Source organism: Gavialis gangeticus, unplaced genomic scaffold (assembly GCF_001723915.1).
Source record: "Gavialis gangeticus isolate Ggan-Ray unplaced genomic scaffold, GavGan_comp1, whole genome shotgun sequence".
Lineage (NCBI taxonomy): Eukaryota > Metazoa > Chordata > Crocodylia > Gavialidae > Gavialis > Gavialis gangeticus.
The window spans coordinates 16553500-16566145 of NW_017729008.1; the positions used below are offsets into that span (position 1 = coordinate 16553500).

Below are 12646 nucleotides of genomic sequence, written 5' to 3' on the forward strand. Positions count from 1 at the left end.
AGCTTACCTGGGCAGTGTGGTGCAGTACACTGCAGGTGCAGTCTGCCCTGCCCCTATCTGTCCTCTGGCTGCCCCCACAGTACTCTACATGGGGCCAAACCCCACCTGCTCCTGCCTGGGGCAGCCTTTGCTGTGTTTCCACCTGTACCCACCCCAGCCCTGGCCCAAGCCCCAGCAAGGATACACAGCTTCCCAGCAGGACTACCTTCCACCCATTTGGCTGCTCAGAGGTGGCTGCTCATTGCTTTCTGGAGAATGGGTGGCAGGGTAGCTGGAAGGCAGCTGGGAGCTGGGGCTGGAGCACCACATGCTGGGGCAGAAGCCGCCCAGTTGCAGCTTCCCCACTGCTTGCTGCTGCTTCCCAGCCCTTCCTGCTCCTTGCAGCAGCACAGCAGAGGCAGTGTAACAGGGTGCCAATCCGTGGCCCCTGTTACATGTGGGATCACAGCAACCACCTTTGCTCATCACCTTCTGGGCCAGGGACCCATACCAAGGTCCTACCATCCCACCAGGAGACTTACTGGGGTGCAGCAAATAGCTGGTTCCTCTCCCTGGGATAAGTGGGGGCCTCTAGGATCAGCTGGACTGACGTTCCAGGTCTGACGATCTCCTGGCTACCAGGGGTCACATGGAGAAGGGAGCTAAAGTTGACTGGATCTTACAGAAGCTGGTCTGTTTAAAAGTGAGTAAGGGCTCCTTTTACCCAGAAAAGGAACTGAGAACACTATCTCCTAGTTACTACACTCGTGATAAGACTGTCTGTGGGATCTGGCCCTAGATATCCCTATAAAGGACTTTTCCAAGGTCAACTATGAGAAAGAGGAGTGATGGCTCAGAGGGTCACACTCAACTAAATATCTGGAACAGTAACTGAGAGGAAAGAGGCAAAGCCTGATAGGGCACGAGGCCAGGCAGCCAGGACCTGGTCCTGAGCCAATTACTCTGAGGCAGGGTATTGTGGAAGATCCTAAATTCACCATATGAGGTGGCAAGGACAGGGTGTAGGGGAGGCAGAGCCCTGTGAAGAGAACCTATCTGTGGGAAGAGACTGCAGTCCTTGTTATTTTGGTTCCCAGCAATTGGCTTCCCTTTCCTTTTCCATAAGGGCAGGGGGAGTTGAGCAGCACCCAGGTGCCTGCAGCCACACCAGGAGCAGCCCCATGGGAAGCTGTGTGCCGTGGCCAGGGCTGGGGTCGGGCCATGACAGGTGCAGGTGGAAGTGTGGTGCAGGCTGCCCCAAGTAGAAATGGGTGGGGCTGAGCCCCATGAGGAACGCTGTGGTGGGAGCCATGGACCAGATATAAGCAACTGGCAGGCACCTGCTGGTGAACTGGATCCAGTTAGTTGGCAGGCTGCATCCAGCCCATAAACCATATTTTGCCCACCCCTGCTCTAGACCCAATGGCTTCTCTTCATTTATGCATAGAAGGACCCCCTCTTCCTAATCTCCCTTTTTAGTTTTTTTCTGCACCAGCAGCCACCCCCCTCCACCTCCAATCTAGAACCAGCTGAGACTGATCTGCAGCTCCAGGGTTCTGCACAGGAAGAAGATGGAAAATACTGGAAGGGTTGGGAGAACACTGGCAGGAACCCAGAAATTTAGAAAGAAATGGTAGCATATCCTGGAGCAGTGTAGCTCCAATGAAGCTGCACTGCCAAGAGCCAGAAGAGGAGAATGACATGTAACCGAACAGCAAGACTGATACACTGGCACACTGTGGTCACATTTCGGGTTCCAGACCTGCACAGAAGTACCCACTGCAGTTGAAGAAAATGTTTTTAAAGTGTCATGAAGCCTGTAAAAAGATACTTTATTCACATGCAGTATTCTTCTGGAGAAAATCAAGGCCAAGATCATCGTTCTTTGTTGGGTGAAAAAAAAGTGTGGAGGAACAAAACCTATACCAGAACCATGCTGTGGGGATCACATCAGGAAAGCTGGCTTTTCTCTCCCACAGTAAAGTCTTCAGCTACCACACTGACAGAGATCCAGATCCAATTTGTAGGGAAGTCCTGTGTCTCCTCACAGGTTCTTCCCTATGTATCCTCAGCCATTGGAGTCATACTATAGGACTGCCCCAGAACCCACAGATAGAGGAGAGGTACGTGGGGCCTGGGGTTATTCTTTCTATCCTAATTTCTTGGGGAGTTGCCAGGGGAACAATATGCAACCCTGAGGCCCTGGCCCTTGCTCACCTAGTTCTTTTCCAGCACCATGTTTCCCAGACTGCAGCCCAGGCTCCACAGGTGAGGAGGAATAGTTCAGCAGAGGGTTTCCTTTGTGAACAAGTCCAGGAGCACAGGGAGATCTCTCTCTTGAACTGAGGAGCCAACAAAGCATTTAAGTGTGTGCTTAGCTTGACATGAATGATTAATTCCATTGGGACTAATCAAAGTGAAACACATGAGTAAATACTTGGTAGAACTGAAGCCCAAATTAGTTACCAGTGTCACTGTCAGAAGAAATCAGTAGCAGAATAGATCAGCCTTGAAGCTATGATTTTGACCCTAAAAGGCTAACATGGTATTTTATGATGCCCTGACATATTGGGTCTGATATGCTTGTCAAGTACATTGCATTTCCATCACACAAAAACTTGTTAATGAGGATGCACAGTATTCAGCTGAGCGGGAAAGGAAGGGAAATAGATAGCTCTGAGGAAATTATTGGTGCAACTATATGTATTAATTATAAGAAAATACAACTTGGACCACATTTTTTGATTTCAGTCGGAGATTTTAAAACAACTAATTTGGAGCTAGACTTTGATATCTTGGTGAAATCTAATAAATAAGCATGATTTTTTTGATAAGAGTTCAGAAAACTTCCTTCATGTTTCTAATTTGCTTATACTTGTGATCATTGAACAAGAAAAAAGAATATCGACTTATGGGCTAGAGATAAATGGAAAAGTGTTCCAAAAGTAATAACATATAAATGTTTTTGTCCTCATCTATCAAGGCTCATAAATTTTCCAAATAAACAAACTGATGTTAAAATTGTCCACAATCAGAACACTGTTTTCCATACAAACTGTATATCTATTGCTTTTTTTCTGCATATCTGTAGTAGGCTCCTATTATTTGCTTATGCATACCAATTACTCTTACTCTTGTGCACCCAAAGTGAACACCACTGTATTTTTCTTGTTCTGTATGTTTCTCCCAGTAAACAACAAATCAATATACTCTGATTTTATCATTTGTCATACCCAAAGTTTTCTCATCCCTTCAGTCTGATTATTTCTGAGAGCAAATGATGTAATAACTCTCTTTCCATATGTGCATGATTAATGCAGGTATTTTTTCCCCTCATATGAGTAGTGCAGAAACTTTAATACATGGACATATTTATATTGTTGCAGTTACCATTGCTGTTTGTATTTTGCCACTGGTATACACAATATTGTATGTAAGCAAAGAAATATAACATGAACACCAATAACTTTTTAGAGTGCATGTTTTTTCCAATACATTTTTTTCCGTTTTATTCCTGCCACCATTCCTTGTTCAGATAATTACCAAGCAAAGAGACATTACTTGCCTAACTTTTATCTGGCAATTCAGATTTTGAGATTCAGAGCTCTTAATATAACTCATATACTGAGAGTATGCTACAAGCAGGAGGAGAAATTCAGGGGGATGTTAACACATCAGCTACTAAACTTAAACCTTTTTAAAATTAACAGGCATGGCATATAAGAATTTTAAAAGATCTAGTCAAGGAGTTCACTGGATCATTATTGTTGATATGGGCCACAGGGAAATCCAGAGGACTATAAGAAAGTGAATGTCATATTCATATTTTAAAAAGGTAAACAGGATAACTTAGATAATTAAAAGCCTGTCAGCCTGCCTAACACTGATCCCAGTCACAATAATGAAACAGCCAAAAGGAACTTGCTTAATAAAGAGTAATATAATTAATGTCAAATCACCATGATTTGATAGAAAACAGATTTTTCAAACTTGATTATTTTACAAGATTAGGAGTTTGGTTGATAAAAGAAACAGTTGGTAAAAGTAATACTTAGACTTCTGTTAGGCATTTGACTTACCTCACAGAAACCTTTGCTTAAGAAACTAGCATGTTACAAAAATCTCACGTTACACATTAAATAGATAGTAATCTTGCTAATGAACAGGTAAATGAGAAATCATCATTAAGTGGATTTATTTCCAGTGGGGTCCTACAGGGATCAATTCTCAGTCCTATGCTATTTAACATGGTGAAATGTAAGGTTAGATGTCTAATAATGAAGAATACAGGCCATATGTACTGGATGGGGGACTCTATCATAGGAATCAATGACTCTGAAGAAAACTTGGTAGTCAGAGTAAATATTAACCTGAACATGATGCCTCAGTAAGATGTTGTGGCCAAAAGGGTTAATGGGCTCCTTGGATGTATAAACAAGAATATCAAGTAGGAGTACAGCAGTTACATTAGCTCTGCATTTGGCAGTGGTGCTACTATTATGGAATAATATGTCCAGGTATGTTGCCAGTCCAGAAAAATATTCATAAATCAGGGAGAAAAAGCTAGAATGACTAGAGAATTGGAAAACGTCCTTGATGGTGAAAGACTTCAAGTGTCCAAAAAAGAGAAGATGAAGAAGTGATCTGCTCTGTCAGTAGCTAAATAAGGAACAGAAGCTTACTAATAGGTTCTTCAGTAACAATGTTCAATTGCTGGAAATTGGAGCAGGATAAACTCACACTTAAATATAAGGTGCAATTTTTTATCAGTAAGAATGATTAGTCATTGGAACAACTCACTGAGGCTGGCGTATGTTCCCAATTACTGGGAATTCTAAATCAAGCAGGGATCATTTTCTAAATTATATGTTCTAGGTCAAACAAGAATTAGTGCTAGGAAGTCCTGTGGTCTATATGCTGCACAGGATGTCAGACTAAATGATCTCAATCTTTCTGGGATTATACTATAGTTTATTAGTCAGGCAGAGCTGCCAATGGACATGCCATACAGATTTCAGCACTAAATCCTTCTCAGATGACACTCTCTCACTCATGTACTCTCAACAAAATCAGCATTAGTTTTGATGCTGGGTGCTGGATTAATGGCTCTGAATTCCAAACACTCAAACTGCCATGCAAATGGTTATTTTCTTGGAGTCAGACTGCTGTGTTTTGCCAGTGGGGTTGTGCCCATCAAGGCTGAACTGAAGCCAGGGGCTCTGATTCAAAGTAAATGCAAATGTTTGGTTCCCCAGGGACAACCAGCAGTGGCACACCTTGTGCTGCTGTTAGTTGTCCCTGGGGAACGCCCATGACATCCCCTCTGGTGCATGGCAGGTTACCCCGGGTGGGGGAGGCTGGGGCTAGACCTGACCCCAGCAGCCTTACCTTGAGTCCTGGGGGTTGGGGAAGCTGCAGCCACATTGCTCCTGCAGCTGGGAACCTGGCTGGCAGTTGGAGTGTAGCTGGGCCATCCAGGCTCTGGTTTTGGGTGGCACATGCTGCCTCCACGTGCACCACCATACTTTTTTCTGTGCAAGTTTTTTCTGACCCCGGGATCTCCCAGAGTCAAGAAAAACCCATGCTGCAAGGTGTGTGCAAGACAGGTCTGTGGCCATGCTCGTCTGGATGCAGCCTAAGGGCGCATCCCCACAAGTGCGCATGTGAGGTTTGTGGTGACTCAAACCTGTCTGAGGCACTGCAAACTGCATGTGGTACATGCGCTAGCATTTGCAGTGTGATGGGTTTTTTTGGTACCAGGAGATCCTAGTGTTAAAAAAAACCCACCACTAAAAACAGCAGCACAGTGTACATGGCAGAAGCATGCACCAGCAGAAACTAGAGCTTGGCTGGCCAGAGCAACACTCTGGCTGTTGGCCAGGCTCTAAGTGGCTGGATTGCTGCTGCTGCTGCCCCAGGAGATGCCCCCAGAACCCCAGGTAAAGCTGCTGGGGCCAGCACAGGTGCTGGTCCCAGCCTCCCATGCACCAATCCCACACGCCCTGCAACAACCCTACACGCAAGGGTGTGTGCTGTGGCAAAAAGCAGTGGCACAAATTTGTGCTGCTGCTATTTTTGCTGCAGCAACTGCATGCCCCTGCACATGGGGATGCACTCTAAGGTTGCAAAACCAAAGACTCCAAGTTAAGGCATACTACAATTGAGGTTGCCTATGCAGCCTTAACTTAGCTCCCTCATGTACAAGTAAAGGAGTCTTTAAATACATGATCAAATACTACTTCTTTTCCATAGGATGCCTCCCTCATCTGTGCACAGGGCAGACCATACTGAATTTGTTCAACACAGTTTCCTTTCTCAGTCAATCCCAGTTCTCTCTTTTTGATTTCTCATCAGGGTATCTAGCTGGGATTCTTATATCCAATCTTAGTGCCTATCTGGTTCCCATCCCCTCTCTTCATCCCAGTTCCTTTTCAGATTTTTAGGGGACTGTCACCAGTTCCCACCAGTGGATCTTACCCCTAATCTCCTTGTTCAGCTAGTCTGAGTCTTCCTTCCTCCTGTCATGTCACTGTCCACCATCACAATTTCTTCTAGCCCTAATCAACTGGATCCCATCTTTTTACTTGGTCTCCCATTCCAATCTCCCCTAATAGCTCCCAGTTCCCTTGCCTGACCTGTGTCAGCCTTACCAAGGAGCTCCAAATCTCCTTACACGGCCTGTCCCAACAATCCCCTTCTAAATCCAGTCACAGTTTTCAGTTCTCCACCACCTCCAATCCCAGACTCCTTATCCAAATGTACCTCTTCTCCTCTGCTATGCTTCAAAGGAGATTGATAGAAGTCAGATAGACTGCTTGTTCCACTATACTGCGTAAATGCCAACAGGGAGCTCACAGAAAACAAGAAAACACAAGAAACAGAAAACAAGAGAAAAGTTCCCTGCTCCAAGTTGCAGTACCCTGTCCTGTGATGGCATGGAACAGCAATTACAGGGAAACTAATTCTGAGCCCCCACATCTCTCGAATACAGCATGCCATGTCATTTGGTGTTTTAAGTGGCTGGGCTTATGTAGGATCAAGGAATGGATCCAGCCCATGGAGTGTGGGGTCTTGGTCAAAGTCCAGGGACAGTGGGCTTCATCCACACTGAAGCTGGGCAACAGGGGGACTTGGTAGGGGAGGGAGCTGCAGTGGCAGTAGCAGCACCCAAGTCCTAGGACTGACCTCCCTCAGAACCAACCTGGGCCATTCTGGCCAGCCTCTAGAAAATGTTGCAAACCAGTGGGCTACGGCATGCTCAGAATTTTTGTAAAGTTAAACTTTTACATTTGAAGCTTACACTGAGCCTTAGCAAACAGTGAGAAGTTCAGAGGTTTGTACCTCATCAAATCTGGGTGTATTTTGGGAGTGATGGCAAAAGGCAAATCTCACAGGCCACCTCCCCTTGCCAGATTTCAAGTCCTTGCTCTAAAGCATTGAGGCATTTTTTGTTACTCCTGATAAGGTGGCGGGGGGAAGCAAGGCAGGGAATCCATTCTGGCTGAATTTTTTTTTAAAGTATCAGTCAGAAACAGACAACTGACATGGAAAATTTCAGCCCAAATTATTAACATTTTGCAAAGTTACAAGAAACTGAAAATAGGGTCTAATTACAAGGAGTGTCTGACAATCTTAATAATAGATGGTACTATCAGAATCACCCAAAATATAATTTTTAAACTGCTCCTGAAAATACTGTAAGGATGGCTTTGAAACCTGTGCAATATCTACGCAAAGATTTTCATGCCTTCAGGTTCCAGGCTGATATTTCTTTACCTTCAGATCATTTTGCCATCAGCTTTCCAGCAGAATGCCTCTTAACAGCTCCTTAAACATCACAGGCTTCTTTATCACCACACCTAATAAAATGAATCAAGGTCTAATCCTGCTCTAGAAACAACAATAATTTTGTTATTGATCTAAATTTAAGTAGGACACATTACACAATTTTAGATTTTCTGTGTAATCTTCGACTCATGCAGTGAATTCAGCATTTTTGTACTCTTATCTTGGAGATGCACGTAAAGTAGGGACAAGAACTCTGAAATTCCAAAGGGAATTTGGTTGCTATTTTGGAACCAAAAGGGCAAATCTGAATGGAAAGTGAGTACCTCTGCTAACTCTTCCCCCTCTGTCCCTAGCTAGTTCTCTTTTATTAGGAGAAAATAACTTCAACCAAGTATCCAACTCCAATTTTTGTGCTGGGGCAACTTCAAGCCTTCACAGGAGCAGCAGGAGTTCTATGTATTGAAATGACTGAGAATGAACTTTCAAGTCCCATGCATTTCTTCTTGTGCCACAGTCAGAAGGTGCTCTTTGGGGTGGGGGGAGAAGAGCGGTAAGGAAAAAGAGCCTCTTCGGTAGTAGATTTTGTCCTACTCCCTGTCAGTTCCCTTGGCAATGGATCCAACGTGCCTTGTTCTCACTGGGAAACAAACTTGGGAACTCCACACCTACAGATTTGGCCTCTATTGTTTGAGCTGTTCTTAGTCACTTGGTTCTGCTAATATTCCTCAGCTCTAGGGAACACCTTCTGAAGTGAGAGGGTAGCAAAGTGCTCCCATCCATTCCATCTTTTGCCTTCTTTTACCAACAAAGAGGTGGGTTAAGGCCAAATTGTGCTGATAGGTTTTGCAACGGGGCACACCTGTCCTTTGGGAAATTAATCACTTCATAGAAACCACAATAATTTTGCATAAGCTGCCAAACATTTGTGAGTAGCAACTTTACTTTCCTATGGGTCTGGGCTGGATTTATGATAACTGAAGGGTGAAAAGTGTATGTGTTTAAAATAGAACCCTACTTTAAAAGTGTCTCAAGCAGCTGAAATAACTGCTTCTGAACATTAAATGACTACAGAAATCAGTGAACTAGAAAAAAAACACAACACTAGACTCTGCTATATAACCTAGAGAAATTGATCAGCAAAACAGACAGCTGGCAGTACTGTCACCTCGATTAATGGCTAAAGAAAAATAGCTTAATTGGGACGAAATGATGTTACTTTCATTTCAGGCAGTGATATTTTGAAAAGCATTTAAGGGAAAATCCAAAAGCTGCACAGTAGCCTTTAGGGCTTTGAGTCTCTTCAGGCCTGATCCCAAACAATCCAAGGCCCTGAAATTCTGAGGAAAGCCAATGGTTTACACATGAAGACCACCCCCTTACTTGATAAGGGCTTAATATGTTGCTTCCATTTAAATCAAAGGAGCCTGAAATAAGCAGAGGAAAAGATGGTGAGAAGAGATCTAAACAGCACGTGCAGTGCAGAATAAATTCAAATGCCAATTACAGGAGGAGGAAAAAATAGGTCCTGCACAAAGCTCATTGCATCCACTCCTTTCCCTTTCATATCTGTTTTTCTACTTTCATCCCCAGACCATTTACTGTTTAATAACTCATTCCAGGTCTCGCTTGAATGCTTTGATGCTCCTTGCTTGAACGGATTTTCTCTGGAACTTACTCCTGGTGCTGCATGCATTACATTTGGCATGGAGTCATATTTGCCCATGTAACCTATTATTTTTTTCTCTCTAATTTTCAGTTATTTGCAAAGTTTTACAAAACCTCCCACTGAACTCAACAAAACCAGGATTTGTTCAAACCTAGCCACTGTAAAGGAAGAGAAAATCTCCTATTCAGATGCTCTATTTTGTCTTTTTCTGCTACTGGATTTAATTTCATATTTGTACTTGTAAGTAAGAGATAACCCAATATTATATACACTAAAATTCTTTAAAATATTTATTGAAGTCCTACAGGCCCAGTACAGACAAAATCTAGGTAAAAACAATACACATTTTTCTTGTGTAATGACAAGATCACAGCCGAATGATATCTTATATCTGACAATACTACCAATGTCTGTGTTTATCAGTCTTGACTCCTGCTGTGATTAAGGACTCATTTTCCTCCTCACGATGCATGTAGATTTTATCCACCCTAATTATTCCTAAATATATTCACTTTTACCACCTCAAGTTTCTGAAACTTGATGCCATTTAGTTTGTTTATTTTTCATTTCCTTAGAGGAAACTTTAAATTACATTTTTTAAAAAATTTTTCCTCCTAAATGATTGTAAATATTTTTCTTCTCTATTGATTTTACATTTAACAGGTGCTAATCATTTTACCTAGTCTGCAAAGACCTAAAATTGACTTGGCTATTTTTGTTTAACAACGTCAATACATGTATTGCAATTAGAGCAGAATATATCTTTACACACTAACATCATCAATGAAAAACAGCTGTCAGAAGAACCTGGGTTAGTTAAACGGACACTAACAAGTTGCCTTAGGTTTCAAATTATCATTCTAAATAAAAGTTTTTAAGGTTTTAATCACATCATTATCTCTTGTGCATTCTTCTTAATATATTTGAATATTATTTATCCAATATGTATAATAGATATATACAAATATACGTGCGCACACACAAATAATGCAAATACTACATTAAAGAAATGTCTAAAATGGCAAAGTGAGCATAAGGAAGTCAGAAAATGTCAGAATTAACACTGCCCATATGAACCCTGTTTGCAATTATGTCTACGCAGTACTGCAACACAAATAAGGAACAGTAAAATAAACCTTAAACTATAACATAATGCACTTGGTCACATTCATGTGTCCAAATACAAAGATTTTAATGGTCACTACTAAATATTTTCCCTTGAAAGGCTGGTGCTTGCAAGGTGCTAAGCACTCTTCTTGATGTCACAAGCATGGGCTCCTAGGGCGTTTATAGACATGCTCTGGGAGGTCGGGGAAGGCGCATTAATTAGTGAGCTGCACTAATTAAAAGCATCTAAGCATCACGTGTAACAGCATCCCTGCGCTGAAAAAATGGTGGCAGGGGACTTTGAACTAAAGCTTGTTTGGCAAGCTTTAGTTCAAAGTGCCCCACCACCATTTTTAAATGTAGGGACACTGATACAAGTGATGCTGGAGGCTGTGGGAGCGTGTTAATTTCTGTGTTACAGCAGACTCGATTAATCGGATCAAGTGGATTTACAGCACATTCGGAGCAGCCTCCCTGAATATGTATAGGAGCCCTTAAAGCCAGAAGGAAAGAGTAGTTCAGCTTCCGGAGATGTATATGATCACAAAGATGTCACCTTTCTGGAGGATGTGCACAGCAAGAATGGAGCTTTACAGAAAGAAATTTCTCTGTGGGATGACAATCTGGATACAAGAACAAAGTTGAAATTTGAGAAGGACAATTTGATTCAAAAGGATCTTTCAGTTTTCAGCAGTGGCTGGCTGGAGTGGAGCAAAAAGTACCTAAATAATCTGTCACCCATTACTTCTAAATTCAGGACCAAATCCACAGATAGGTAAAGACAGCCTCTCAACTCAGTGAGAAGCTCTCTTTGCATCAAGAGACAAGAAGTTATAGGTTCTTTAGGCAGACTGAATGGCACAAATCAATGGACACACGGCACAAGTGCCTTCCAAAAATAAAGTGTGTTTGGTTTTTAAAACATCAGCTGTTTGATTACAGTCTCTAGCCTTGTTGCCATTCCTGTTACTTGGAATTCTGAGTCTGTGCGTTTGAAAGAGACTGATGTACAAGAATGGTTAGAACGAGTCACTTCTAGGATTCATCATCCACAAGATAGTAGCTTGGTGCTTGTCTTCTGGATGAACTATTTTCTTTAGAACATAAGAAGAACCTCTGTATGCTAAAGGAGTAAGTACTTGCCAGATTTTTGCTGGATAGCAGTCTGGTCTTGGGTTTTTCTCAAACTGCTTTCATCTTTGTTAGATACAGACTCCTCTAAACTAATTAGAACTGCTTCTGACAGATTGTTTTCTAACTACCATTGCATCAATTCTTTAGGATCTGTATTATGTATCATCATGTATATAAATTGGTCGGGAAATCCTTACAGGCAGATTTTAAGTAAATCTGGAATCCCTTTCACTTTTGACAAATTGCTTTCTTGAGAGTTATCCTTCTCAGAAGATAAACCAGACTATTATTAGCTTTGTTGCCCTCCTCACACAATATATTTAGTTCATTTCATTTGCCACCCTGACTTTTTACCCAACAACATATTAAGTTCCCCTCCTACATTTAAGCTATATCCACTTTTGATTTCCTGTATTCTTATGAATGATTTCCATCCTTCACAGTTATTTTTTTCCAGAAAAGTAATTATTTCCATCCATTTTTTTCTGTACCAATTAGACCACAAAGTTTTCTTCAAATGTGGTCTCTTCCCATAAGGTAACACCATGACTAATCACCAATACTTTCTATAGCATTCAGTTTCAGTGTTTGTTTTCAGGGTCCGTGGTACCCTAAGTGCCACATAAAGTCCAATACTTTCCTAATTTTTCCTCCTACGTGGCTCATACAGCAATGCACACAGCAATATGATCTGATCAAATAATACTGTCAATGGCAACCTTGTACAACTTACAGATATTTACAACATACAAAAAATAGAAACTATATGGCAGCATGAACATGAACTATTAAAAAATGATGTTGTTTTTCTTTCTGGATACAGCTGACTTCTGTAAATACTCTTGGCCTCTAGTATGTCCTAAAAGTAGAGAGAAATAAGAGATATCAAAATCAAGATTTGCCTTCTTTCCTGTAATTTTCTAATAGAAACTTCTGAGAAAAAGAGACACTGAATCACAGACATTTAATAAA

At 41.9% G+C, this 12646-nt stretch overlaps 1 protein-coding gene across 3 annotated transcripts in view; it reads right to left on the reverse strand.

The window, feature by feature from the left end:
* LHFPL3 (lipoma HMGIC fusion partner-like 3) overlaps positions 1 to 12646 on the reverse strand; it is a 538481-nt gene that overhangs the window by 427397 nt on the left and 98438 nt on the right. The gene's annotated exons all lie outside the window — the stretch shown is intronic.